At 34.3% G+C, this 13,688-nt stretch overlaps 1 non-coding gene across 1 annotated transcript; it reads right to left on the bottom strand.

Annotated features, from left to right (window-relative positions):
• Positions 1–748: 748 nt before the first annotated feature.
• LOC143406649 (U6 spliceosomal RNA) lies at positions 749–851 on the bottom strand. The gene has a single exon (XR_013092282.1). It is a non-coding gene; the product is annotated as a U6 spliceosomal RNA (small nuclear RNA).
• Between the last annotated feature and the right edge of the window lie 12,837 nt (positions 852–13,688).

The raw sequence follows: 13,688 nt of genomic DNA, 5'->3' as shown, positions 1-13,688 counted from the left end.
ACAACAGACCATTTCCTGGATTATTAATGTTTTTCTGTATAGAAATTGGCTAGGTCAGAAGAACAATTTAAAAGAAGGAATAATATTAAGGTAAAAAGTGTGCATTGTACCATGCTTTATATAAAATATTCACCAGGTTATGTTTACTTATTTAGGCTTCACTCTACAGAAATATCTGAATATTTGAATTACATGAAAATTTGTTCCTCAATATTTTCTACTTCAAATCATACTAAAAAATATTCATGTTCACTAAGGTAAAATTTTTAGGACATTTTAATAGCCCAAATTATAATTAAATGCTTTTAAAAGCAATTATTGGATATTCCTCCCCACATTCTAATGATTCAATTTTAATTACTTCAATTATTTAATATTATTGAAACTCACCTATATGTTAGGTAGTGTATTAGGAGTAAATATATGATACTTGTCAGAAACATACATATATACATATGTGCATATCTATACACAAATACATTCAATAACAAGTATATCTCATTTTTGATGTCTATTGAAACTTTAAAAAGAAAATCACAGGAATATAAGTAGCTATCAAAACACTGTTTTCAGCACCTTTGTCTCAATTTTGACAAAAGTTGTACATGTGTGGAATTTGATTTACTCCATTCTGTTCCATGTTTCTTCCTTTCCCTTCCATCTTCCCTCCCCCTATTGTCCTTCCTCTTCTCTACTGATCTTTCTTTCACTTGTTTATTCATTTGTGATTCATTCTTTCTACATATACAAAAATATGGAAAGCTTCACAAATTTGGATGTCATGCCTATGCAGGGATCCTGTTAGACTTCTTTATATCATTCCAATTTTAGTGTATGTGCTGCAGAAGCAAGAACTGAAGATAACATTTCTAATATAAGATCTGAGCTCAATATATTTTCAACAACTTTTACTTGTGCATACTTTCTTTAATTAAATTTGACACTTGCATTAAACTTTTAGAAAAAGAAAGCTATCCAAATACTTTTCTTCTAAATATTACAACAAAGAGAGAGATTTTATATTCCTATAAGTCTTATCCACACGAAAAGATATAATGCAGTATGATGAAAGTAGATAAGAATATTATATTACAAATTTGAGCACAGTCCTCGGAATAGCAAGGTTGCTACAGTGCATTGGAAAAAAAAAAAGAAAAAGAAATTTCCCTTTATGGGTAGTAAGTCCATGTTTGTTCGGTGAAGCAGTATTAACATTTTGATAAGAGCAAGATTTAATATGAAATTTTAGATGACCAACAACTTGTATCAAATATTATGCCTTTTTGAGTGGCATATTGCTCTTGCAGAAGGTAATTTCTTTTCCAATTTAGAGATGCTTTAGGACACTTGCAAAAGTGAAGATGCATAGAACTGTTCAGCCAAGTGTGTGAGGCCCAAGCTCTACATGGTGAAAGATATCTAAGTAATAACATTTCTAGCAATTGAAATAAAACATGTTAAAAGTTATCTATACCTGTCAGTTCACTGTGATTGTTGCTCAGATATAAAGTCCTTCTCATGGCATGCATGCAAAAGTCCACTTACCTCTTTGCATAGAAAGCCACAGAAGACACCAGGGCACTCATTCTTCTGATTATCCAGTCATGGCCTCCTTTCTCCAGTGTATGTTGTTCACAGAAACAATTAAGAAATAAAATGTGCGTCTGGAAGGGAAAGATTATGAGATTATGTGACTTTGAAATTTGTTTTCTAGTATTTTACCAAGTTAGTGACTCATAATGTTAGAATGAATTCGGTGCAGAAAAATATCATTACAGGATACACAGAAGTAAGTTTATATTTGCTCAGGAGCTTAGGACTTGTTCCTGTGACTTTTCATTTGTTGTTTTGGTTTCCTTTCTTCAGAGTGACTAGTCATACTAAAAACAAGCCTCCATATTCTGTACTTACAGGAAGTGGGATGAGACCTATTTGTCTCAACTGTGAAACTGGTTGCCTCTTGGAGATAAACTATCTGAAGAGACTGAGAGGCAGAATACATAAATAAACAAGATAAACAAAACAGTGTTTTGCTGGGACAACTCTCCAGAACCAAAATATATATAATGAATCATTAGTTTTCACTCAACTTTACATACTTGAAACATTGAAATACATGCTAAATTTTGTTTAAAAATCTTTTAATACAAAAGCAAAACTGGGATTTTTGTGGTAGAGACTCAATTATGTCACATTCTCCCACACTGCATGCCCTCCACGCTCTCCCGCTCCTGTCCCTCTAGGCCTTCTTATTTTTGTTTTATTATTCAATTCAAACAGAAGTCCACCTGTCAATCTCCCATAAAATTATTTTCCGTATATTCCTTGAGCTCTTTTACAGAGTTGAGCACCAGGCTATGTGCTTTATATATGTTCATCCACTTAATCCCTAAAAATTATTCTGAGATTGATAGGATCCTGTTCTATAATGGAGGAAACTGAGCTTTAAAGAGATTAGATTACTTGCCGAAGCTCATGCATCAGTAATTGTTGGAGCCACAAACTGACCTCAAGTCAGTTAGATTTTAAAACTTATACTCCTACAAGCACAAAAACTTTTAAAATTTAATTCTCTGGACTCATCCAAGAGAAAATCATGTTACTTTATGACAGCATTCAGATTAATCACTCCTTTATTCTAGAAGTGCTTCCTAAGTACTGTGGTAAATTCTCTGCAGGAGAGGCAATAAGGAAAGGCCTAGAAATCTCAGGTTTAAATCCAGTTTGTGCAAATTATTTGAAGTCTCTGTGTTTCAGTTTGTTCATCTATAGAGAGGTAATGATATTCACCTCATGTGTCATTGAGATTTGCATATAGTTAAGGAGGGATTTTTAAAATGGATTATTATATTATTGTTAGAAATAGAGTCCTGCACTAATGAGGAAAGACAAGAGGATAGAGAGTTTAAAATCTCGTTGAGGAGACAAATAACCAATGTAAGGGTAATTTCAGGACAATTTTAATACATGCTAGAGGTGGCAAGCATGTGGTGGAACAGAGCTATATATACGTATATATTATATATATTTACATTTATATTTACAAATATATTACACACACACACAATTTCTAAATAAGGACTAAGAATAATGAAGTATTGAGAGAGAGAGAGAGAGAGAGAGAGAGAGGGAGAGAGACTGGGAATATACAGAGGATTTCTGGGAGCAGGAGCATTGTAATATGCTGAAGTGATGGATAGTGTTTGAGTTTAAGGGTGTCCATTTAAAGGAGAAGCAGGAAGCTAGACAATGTCTCACTGCCCTAAAGAGGAACTGAAGGGTTAAACTGAAATAGAACCTTGAGGGATTTCTAATTCATTTATCCTTCAAATAAAATAAAGGCTAATGTTCGTTTAGTGTATTCTAGATGGTAGGCACAGTTAGCTCCCTCACCATTATATTTGGATGGTGCTCTTCTTTTTCCTTTTTATATATAAGGAAACTGAGGTAAAGAGATGCAGATAACCTTGCTGAGGGTCACATATCTAGTGAGCAGCCAATCCAGGATTCCAAATCCATGATTTCAAGCCCTGACAGTTTGCTTCCAGATCATAAGAAGTTTCCAGAGAGGCTTCATGTCAGGATGGGGATGGGTTACCTTGGGGAGGGTGGACTGTGGATCATGACTTAATATTATGTTAGTCATATTTTCATTGCTGTGACAAAATGCCCAAGAAAAACAACTTAAAGAAGGCAAAATTTATTTTGGCACATGGTTTCAATCCAGGGTTGCTTGGCCCCATTGCTGTGGGTTTGCAGTGAGGCAGAGCACCATGGTGGGAAGCATGTGGTGGAACAGAGCTACTTACCTCATAGCAGCCATGGAACAAAGAAAAAGAGAAAATGGCCAGGGACAAGATATAGTTCCAAGAGCATGCAGGCAGGAACCCACTCCCTTCCACAAGGTTCCACCTTTTACAGTTTCTATTACTTCCTAAGAGTTCATTCAGTTAGAAATCCATAAATGGATTAATCTGTTGATGAGGTCAGAGCTCTCATTATCCAATCACTTCTGTAAAGCCCTACCTCTGAACCTTGCTGCACCGGGGACCAAGCCTTCAACACATTAACCTTTGGGGAAATTCCATATCTAAAGTATAACACATTAAGAAGCAGACACAGGTGCCGCTTGTCATGTCAATTGAAGGTGAAGCCCCAAGGCTTTCCATTTAATTCCTAAGAATTAGAGGACCTGAAACTTATCTTTAAGATAAAAAATGTAGAGGAATTAACCAAGAATTTTGCTGGTACAAAAGGATAAGCAGGTTGGATTAAAGGACTACGTTCTCCCTCAGTAACAAGAAATCAGAGTGCGGAGACAAGAGGACGAGAAATGATTGTAAATCACTGTACAATTCTAAGTAGCTGGGGGCAGGATGAAGTTTGGGAAGGAATGTAGTGTGGAGGCAGAAGATTTTATATAAGATGCATTAATGGGATACAGATGGAAGTTTGGGGAAAATGGAAAGGGAAGGAAGAGAAGAGAGAGAGAGAAGCTAGGCCCTACCCTGAAATCCCAAAGTCTCAGTCTGAATGACAGATAGAATGAAAGTGTTATCAATATTATGCAGAATTAACAAGGTGTAAAAATTAAGGTAAAATGGAGAAAATTCAGTTTTTATAATGTTGAGCTAACAGCAAATTTTAACTCAACTATGAAAATATTTCTAAACAATGTTTAGCATCAGAGTTAAGTATTTCCAAATAGAAATTTTAATGAGTTACTTGTTGAAAATATTTGAGAAATTAAAATACTTGAAAAAGCATGAGAAAAGGATATTGGATATATTTCATGTAGGGGGAAAATAACTCAGAAATGATATTATTTTCATCTGCAGTTTTCTATATGTGTGAGTGTGTGTATGTGAATATGTAGTGAAAAAAAATCATCTTTTCTAAAGAAAGCAAAACAGAAAAAAATTGAAGGTAAGACTAATATTGAAGATTAAATCAGGATATTCTGAAAAATACCCTTTCTGTATGTATATCACTGAAAATAGAATTTGCGGCTGACTGTGATATTTAAATAAAATTCAGTCAGTGTGACCTGTCATATTATTTTGTGGCTCTAATTTCACTAACTTTGCTGTTGTCATCAGCTCATATCCACAACATAAAACACCTGTCCCATGAAGCTTGACTTTGGGAAGCCTGGGGGCTTCCTAAATTCATGAAAGTGTGTTATTGAAGGCTTTGACCTTTGCAAAGTCCTGGCTTTCTTGTCTTCACTCCCCCTTGGAGTGTCTGTTCATTGCAGGAGCAAAGGAGTAGTAACAAGACTCTCAAAGCTCAAAAAGTCAATGGTGAAAGCCATTTGAAATGGCATCTTTAGATTCACCTATGATGGTTACCTGATCCCTCCTTGAGAATCAAGGGGTTATCATAAAGTCCACATTTTACTGCCTCCCTTCTTCTTCTTCTTCTTCTTCTTCTTCTTCTTCTTCTTCTTCTCCTTCTCCTTCTCCTTCTCCTTCTCCTTCTCCTTCTCCTTCTCCTTCTCCTTCTCCTTCTCCTTCTTCTCCTTCTTCTCCTTCTTCTCCTTCTTCTCCTCCTTCTCCTCCTTCTTCTTCTTCTTCTTCTCCTCCTTCTCCTTCTCCTTCTCCTTCTCCTCCTTCTCCTTCTCCTTCTCCTCCTTCTCCTTCTCCTTCTCCTTCTCCTTCTCCTTCTCCTTCTTCTTCTTCTTCTTCTTCTTCTTTTTAATGAGGAAACCCCCAAATGATAATTGTAAAGTCCCATCTTTACTTTCAGTGATAACCAAGGCAGGGGTTGACATATACAGATTCAGTGGCAAATGAGAACTTTGAGTCTCTTTTCTGTGGTTAATACCCAGAATTGATTTTTGTTGAATTTTGTTTAGTTCTCTTAAGTGAGACCTAGCTTGCAACATGGTTAAAAAATTGAATTTCTCCTTTAGTGATTTTCTTTTCATATATATAAATGTATAATCAGAAGCCTGATTATAAAGAGTAACACCTAGGTTAGTAGAAAGCTACCTTAGAGTTACAGTTTCTATCATTTCCCAATAGTTCATTCGGTTATAGATCCATAGAGGTCAACTTGTACACTCTTAAAAGCATTCAGCTTTCTGAAGAGCCTTGCTAGGAGCAAACCTCCCCAAAAACTTTTCACTTAACAGACTTGGGTATTGCCAATGATCTTGAATGGATTAGTGCTCTGAAACAGGCTGAATTTTATCACAGACTGAGTTAAGTGCCTACAATGATCCTTGTATGTCCTGATATTTGTGCATTGGTAATCCCCAATCTAAAATGAAGAGATAATACCACAAGAGTTTTAAAAACAATCTTTAATTATGTTTTCTCTTCTAGTACTTCTATTTACCATTCATAATTTAGAGGATAAACATTGACAGAAACTGCAGAATAAAACTACAATAGAATATTAATTTGACAGGGACAGGGATTTTATGTCTTCCTGTATACTGCTGTATTGCCAACAGAAGAGTACCTGGCATTTGGTAGGAAACAGCAACATTTATTGAACAGTTATATTTTATTCTAATATAAACTTTTGAATAAAACATTAGAAGTATATATATATGATTTATTGAACAGTTATATTTTATTGTAATATAAACTTTTGAATAAAAATATTAGAAGTATATATATATATATATATATATATATATATATATTATGATTATATCATGTATATAATATATATGTGCCAGAAAACACATATACAAGCATATGTGTATATGTGTGTATATATATGTAGGTATGTATATATATGTATGTATGTGTGTGTGTTTTCTGGCACACATACACACACACAAACACACACATATGACTTTGGATAGAATCAATATATTCCAAATAACTACCATAATTATCATTTAACAATTTCTGTATGTTATAGAACTTACATTATTGTACTATTAGTTTTTAATGCTCAATATATCTCTGCATTGCCAGATGAATTACTCTAAAACATGGATTCTTAGTTTTATATGTGTTTTAGTCAGCTTTTTTGCTGCTGTGACTCATAGACCTGACCACAACAATTGTAGAGGAGGAAATTTTATTTGGGGGCTTACAGTTTCAGAGTTCTCAATCCATAGACAGCAGGCTCCATTCCTGGAGGCTCCAGGTGAGGGAGGACATCATGGCACAAGAGTGCTACAGAAGAATTAGCACCCTTAGTGATCAGGAAGCAGAGAGAGAGAGCGACTCTCCAGATACAAAATATACCCCATAGCCACGCCCCCAATGAGCCACTTCCTCCAGCCACACCCCACCTGCCTCCAGTTACCACTCAGTTAATCCCATGAGGGCTTAATACACTGATTAGGTTAAGGCTATCAACTAATAATTTCTCCTTCAAACCTTCTTGCATTGTCTCACATGTGAGCTTTTGGGGGACACCTCATTTCTCAACCATAACAATATAGTTTTATTTTTCCTATTTCTGCAATAGGAAAAATGTACTGCCCTTTTCTTGCTCTTTTATGATACTACAAATCTCATTTCAAACACTTACATAGAAAAGCCAATATAATTTAAGAGAGGATAGTGCAGGAATATAATGTCAAGGTGTAGGTGAAACAAAATCTGGACATTGCTGGTCTCTACAGATGTAAATTTTGCTGGTGCCTGGATGAGGCCACACAGACCTGCCTGTGCTCCTGTTAGGTTGTGGTGGTAGACAGGTTAAAAAAAATAAAAAGGAAAATTCCATAAGTGACTAACTTGTTCTGATATTTACAAATCAGCTATAGAAAACACTCTCTTTTTTAAACTATTGCTTAATTATGATTAGTTGATTAAGGTATCAAACATACGTAAGTTATCCTGCTGTAGCTAGCATTTTAGTGCTGGAGGAGAATCCCCAGTGTGAGTATTTAAATTATAGTCCTGCCCAGAATTTGAGGCATCCTTTACGTAAGCCATAATGGAGCTTTTCTTGTGCATTATTCAGCCTCTTCTTGGCTTTGTGAGGATTCATGTGATTTAGAAATAGAATATATGAGTTGGGCCTTCATGGGAATAGTGTGGTGAAAATGCTTTTTGCCTTTTTCTTGTTCCTTCTTCCCTTCTGCTTGACCTTGGGTTATACATCTGGAAAGTGGCCCACAATAGTGCAGGTTCTCATGGTCTTCCCTGTCAGACCCACTGAAGTCAAGTTCCAGATATCTGAAAAGAAAAAGAAGTTCCTGACCTTGTTCCCAACCATAAGGTCACCAGGCTCAGACTGCCAAATGAGCCTGAGTCTTTTCATGTGAGCTATCCTTATCTCGAGATGCTTATTTCCCCTCTTGAAAACTGAATATTTTAACATCACACTATTCCTTTCCCTTCTTTCCCCTGGTGTCATTCTTATAATATTTCCTTTGGTTGTACCTGTCTTTTTTCCTTAAATAGTGAAAAGGTCTGTAGTTTGGCTACAGAAGCACAGGAACGAAAGGTTACCTACTTATGTCTAAGCATCAAATGTTATTAGTCAAAGCAGGTCTTAAGAAAACTGTTTCATACAAAATTAAGATAATTTTGCCAGGTGAGTGTAAGGTCTCTGAGCTATTGAAGTTTTCCCAATTAAACCGGGACCTAACCTCAGTTTCTTAGAGGTACTTAAGAGAACAAAACTGAAGTCACACTAAGAATTTCTGGGGAAAATAATGTGTCCAGGGTTAGAACATTAAAATTCTTATCCAGAAAACGTTCATGAAACAATTTCCATATAAGCCTTTAAATGTCACCCAGTTCTACAAAAATCAAATTGCCAAAGTCTTAATTACACTGTACATTTGCATTACAAAATTATAATCCTATTAAAAAGAGCTCTGACTAAAGTTCTTGCATATAATTTTTTCCTTCTTCTCTCTCTGGTAGATATTCAGAGTGAATTGCTTGAGGACAAACATTGATAGTACCAATAAACAACTTTTTCTTTTTTTGTGAAGTACAAAAGCCACACTACTTATCTCAGATTCAGTGTTCAGTATTGGTTACATATTATCTTACAGCTGACTCACAACTTTACCTCAGAAAACCTTACCTGGGGTAAAAAATCTCTCGTCTAAGGAGTGATATGGTTCTCAGTTCTTTAAGCCACATATGTTCGCAAACTTTAATAATACAATGCATTTCAAAAATAACTTTATATAAAAATTTTTTTTCTGTACAAAAAGGAAAATTGGGGTATATCATTTTTCTTTTCTTTCAGAGTAACAGAAAATGTCCTCAGGGAAAACAAATCCAAGAACTCAAATCTTTCACCTAATAACTCATTGCAGTGGGCATATGGCCTTTTAAATGTATCTGCCATTTTATCTGTGGTGACATCCTACCCCACTGGGTCCAACTGCCTGCATTTTATGCTAACTTTCTTCCACAAAATTGAAATGGAAATTATTTCTAAAAAGCAAAGCAAAAAAAAAAAAAAATCCCACAATCCAAATAATGTTGGTTACATTTTAATTATATGTTAAAAGAAATTCCTTTCTCACTCTCAAAAGGGAATAAAGGCCTAAATATAAAAATCAAAAACAAAAACAAAAAACTTCTACCAGATAGTTGTCCCTAAAATAGAAAAAATAAAACAACTTAACTTGTGAGCTAACAACAAATAACTTTGGTTTATTGTTCAAAGACCAGGTATTTTTACAGAAAATCTAAATGCCAAGAATCCTTGAGTTGGGTGATTGTTAACTACCAGGTACAATATTTAATTGTTGAAGGCATGTCCTCCTCCCAAGGGCAAGGAGAAAAATGGAGGATGCAGTCCATGTGGGTGAGCACTCCTAGGCCTGCCAGACCACATACTGCTCACAACCACAGGCTCTTAGGAGCGGGGCTTTCATAATTTGAACAATGGAACTCCCTGTTTCCAAATGAAAAGGACATTTTATTTTTTTTTAACTTAAGTTTCTGAATATTGAATAATCTCCTAATGTCTTTTAAAGTAAGCTATAGAGACTCTGTATATGAATTAATTTTGTCCTGATGAAACAGCTCTTATAAGAGATTAAATATATACAGTTTTCAAAATATGATTTGGATATAAAATTTTAATTTGGCGCTGATATAGGTACCCAGATACAGGAATGAAGCCTGGAAGCCTAATAACTGTTTATCCCTCAGTGAATTCTTATTTCATGACACACATTTATAGATTGGCATTTATTGGGTGGTATTAAATACTATTGATGTCTTATTCTTATTTACAAATTTTTCTTATTTATAGTTAAACACAACAGTAGAATATATTTTGACATATTATACACACATGGAGTACAACTTTCTCTTCTTGCAGTTGTACATGTTGTGAAGTTACATTGGTTGTTTATGCATGTATGAACATAGGAAAGTTATGTCTAATTCATTCTACTCTCTTTTCTATTCCTCTCTTCCTCCCTTCCCTTCTTTCCTCTTTGTCTAATCCAAAGTACTTTTCCCTCCTTCCCTATTGTGATGTCTTATTCTTGATTCACTATTTTTCCTCTCTGATTCTAATTAGTCTCTCTCTCTCTCTCTCTCTCTCTCTGTCTCTCTCTTTCTCTCTCTGTCTCTCTCTTTCTCTCTCTCTCTCTCTCTCTGTGTGTGTGTGTTATGGTGCAAGTGATATTTCCTGTTTATATTTTAATTTGCAAATTTGTATATTTCTAATCATAATGTCTAAAGTTGACTTTGAAGGTTGGTTGTGAAAAATGCAATTATAGAAACAGAACACTTTGCTCTTGAATTTGGAAAATAAAAGCTAATTTCTTCATGGGAAGGGACAAAGGGAAGTTATTACTTGATGACCATGGAGCTTCAGTTTGGGATGGTGAAAATATTCTAAAGCTAGATACTGATGGTAATTTTATTTATTTAATGTCACTGAGCTATACACTTTAAAGTTGATAAAATTGTATATTTTAAGTTATGTCTATTAACTACAGGTTTTAAAAGTCTGTTTGATAATTTATTATCTGAAACAATTCTGGCCAGAAAAATAGAAAAGAAAATAATAATAATAAATTTGTATAATTAAATTCAAATTATGTTTGTTAGAAATATTCTCATGTTCTCAAAATGATGATTTCTATTTTCCAGAATTATCATCCAATAAACATAGCAAATAATGTTTGTTTTTCTTCTGTAATTTACTAACTTCATGAGTATAATTTTCTTCACATTGTAATAGGCAATGCAGAGTTGTATGCATTGGTCTTGAATTCTGGATTTAATATGTGAAATTCTTTTTTCATTGCTTTGATCAGTAATTATATCATTCAGTAATTATATCAATTATAATTGATTTCAACTAACTTTTTTGTTTGTGAATTAAATGATACTTTTATAATGTTTATGTGTATTGTTTTAATTGCTAAAGCATCATTAAAGATTTATAATGTCTTATTTGTGGATTTTATACATTTGGCAGAACTCTATATAATTTTATTGTTAGCATTTTCAAAATCTGAGTAAACCAACTCTTGGAAGATTCCCTTTTTCTTTTTCGTTTTCAGTATCAATCATTTGAGCTCCATATTTGTGTCTTCTCTTTCTATCATGATCTGGACTTGCAATCAATCATAATGACATAAAGGATTTAAAAATCAGGTATGATTGCATTTAAAGTGTACAAATTAAATGTCTTTTTCAACAAAAATAAATAATAAAGTAAACATAAAGTGTCAAAAATTAACAGTTATATGTTTTCTCAATAATACTTGATTACACCAAATGGGAGGCAGTATCCTGAAACAACACAGTTAAATTCCTATAGAGTACATACAGTTTATACTTAAATCAGTGATCAATTTATTCTGCTGCTTTCGTGGGGAGCAGGGGTAGACAGGATAATGACTCTTCTCACTATTACACCTGAGCATGGAATTGTTTTTCTCCCAGTCTCTGCAAGTTGCTTAAGAGCTCTTAGTTTCCAAAGGAAGGATGCACAATAAGGACATGACAGGGGTCCCAATGCACTGGACTGCTACATGCATTTTGGACTTTTGTGCTTTTGAACCAAGAGGCAAATAAAGGACGTCCAAGTCTTTATTTGGCTGTGGTAATTATCAAAAGAAAATTCTGTCTTCCCTTATAATGGGATATGGCCAACTGTCCCTGAATCCAGTGGGTTCCTTTTAGTATTTCAATTTCATATAATAAAAGTTAATGAGAAACCATACCCAGGCAAACAAAGAAAAGACAAAAACAGTTAATGACATTGAGGATTTCAATTTTTTAGAAATGAAATTTTTGATCACTTCACTGGGTAAAAAAAAAAAAAAAAAAAAAAAAAAAAAAAAACCAACAACAAGTCAAGATCAGGGATAACATAAACAGGTAGAGAAAAAAGAATAACCATGGTTTCATGGCCTGATTATAGGAATGAGGGATTTAAACTCTTGTGAGCATTTGCCCTTGCTTGTTACATGTGCATGCCACTTTATTGTTTTAGAGGGAAAAAAATGTAGTTTCACTTTGAAGCTTATTTTATTTTTGTTACTGACTCTCCAAGTGCAAATTTGTGTAATTTTTAAGAAGGAATATTAATAATTTCCAGATTGTCACCTACATAGAGCATTATGGTTTTCCCATGGTGTACACAATGACTGTTCACCAAAAAGTCACTTTTTTTTGTGGGAGAAAGTGAGAGATGAGAGTTTCATTTAAGTAAGAAATATAATTTGGTAGGCAAAAACAAAAACCAAAAAACAGTAGATGCATAGAAGTTTAAATCCATTCAGAAGGCGAGACACAGAGTAGTCAAGAGGTGGGCTGTGGGGTGGACTGTGTATTCTGGAAATTTCAAAGCCATCCTCCTCCACACTACATTGTGGTGCTTAGCCTCAGTCTCAAAAGCCCCATTTCTTCTTTGCCAGTTGGATTGGGGTCAGGTGTTTCCAATGGGGCTCTGAAGGAAGACTGGAAAGCAAGAGTGAGAAGGTCTCCGCTTCTTTATGTAGTTTGCTATTGGTTCCGGTGAGAGTCTCTCTAGCAATGGTTCTTCATCCTGGTAATGGCTGCTGTCTTTAGTCCCAGGTTTTTGTTCATTTGTTTTATTTTTTAGAAACAGACCCATTATGTCCCCTCAAAGATACCAGGACCAAAAAAACTGTTTACCTTCCTCAGATCTGTTAGGACAACAGCTCTGTTGGGACAACAGCTCTTTGGGATACTCTTTCTAGTTCTTGAGGTACTAGCTCCACCTGGTTAGTACCCCTCTATAAAAGCCTGCATCACATGTAAACTTCTAGGTTATAAAATATATAGGTTATAAAAATCCAGTCTGTTTTTGTTTATTTGGCAGTAGAAGTGGAAATTCTTTCAGCAATTAATATTTCTGTTACTCAGTTTTTACTTTTTCCCTTTAAGCCCTCTGAAATCTATTTAACAATTTCTCACATTATATTTGTTCTTTGGAAATATGAGTCTAATTAGTTAAGATTTTTTTTCCTGTCTAGATTCTGAATACTAGGATATTAAGTAAAAAGAAAAACATATTCTTTCAAAATATTTAAAGTATATATTAAAATGAAAATAAAATTAAAAATTATAATGGGTAAATGTAGTATTTAAAAATCACAACTGTTAGTAAGTCTTCCATTTCATATTAAAAATAAAATTGTATTAAATTAAAAAAATTTAGTTGTTCATAGACCTTTATTTTATTTATTTATACGCAGTGCTGAGAATCAAACCCAGTGCCCCACACAAGCTAGGAAAGTACGCAACCGC

This window comes from Callospermophilus lateralis, chromosome 8 (assembly GCF_048772815.1).
Source record: "Callospermophilus lateralis isolate mCalLat2 chromosome 8, mCalLat2.hap1, whole genome shotgun sequence".
NCBI lineage: Eukaryota > Metazoa > Chordata > Mammalia > Rodentia > Sciuridae > Callospermophilus > Callospermophilus lateralis.
The sequence above is the reverse complement of the archived record's forward strand: the minus strand, read 5'-3'. Positions and strand labels throughout refer to the sequence as shown.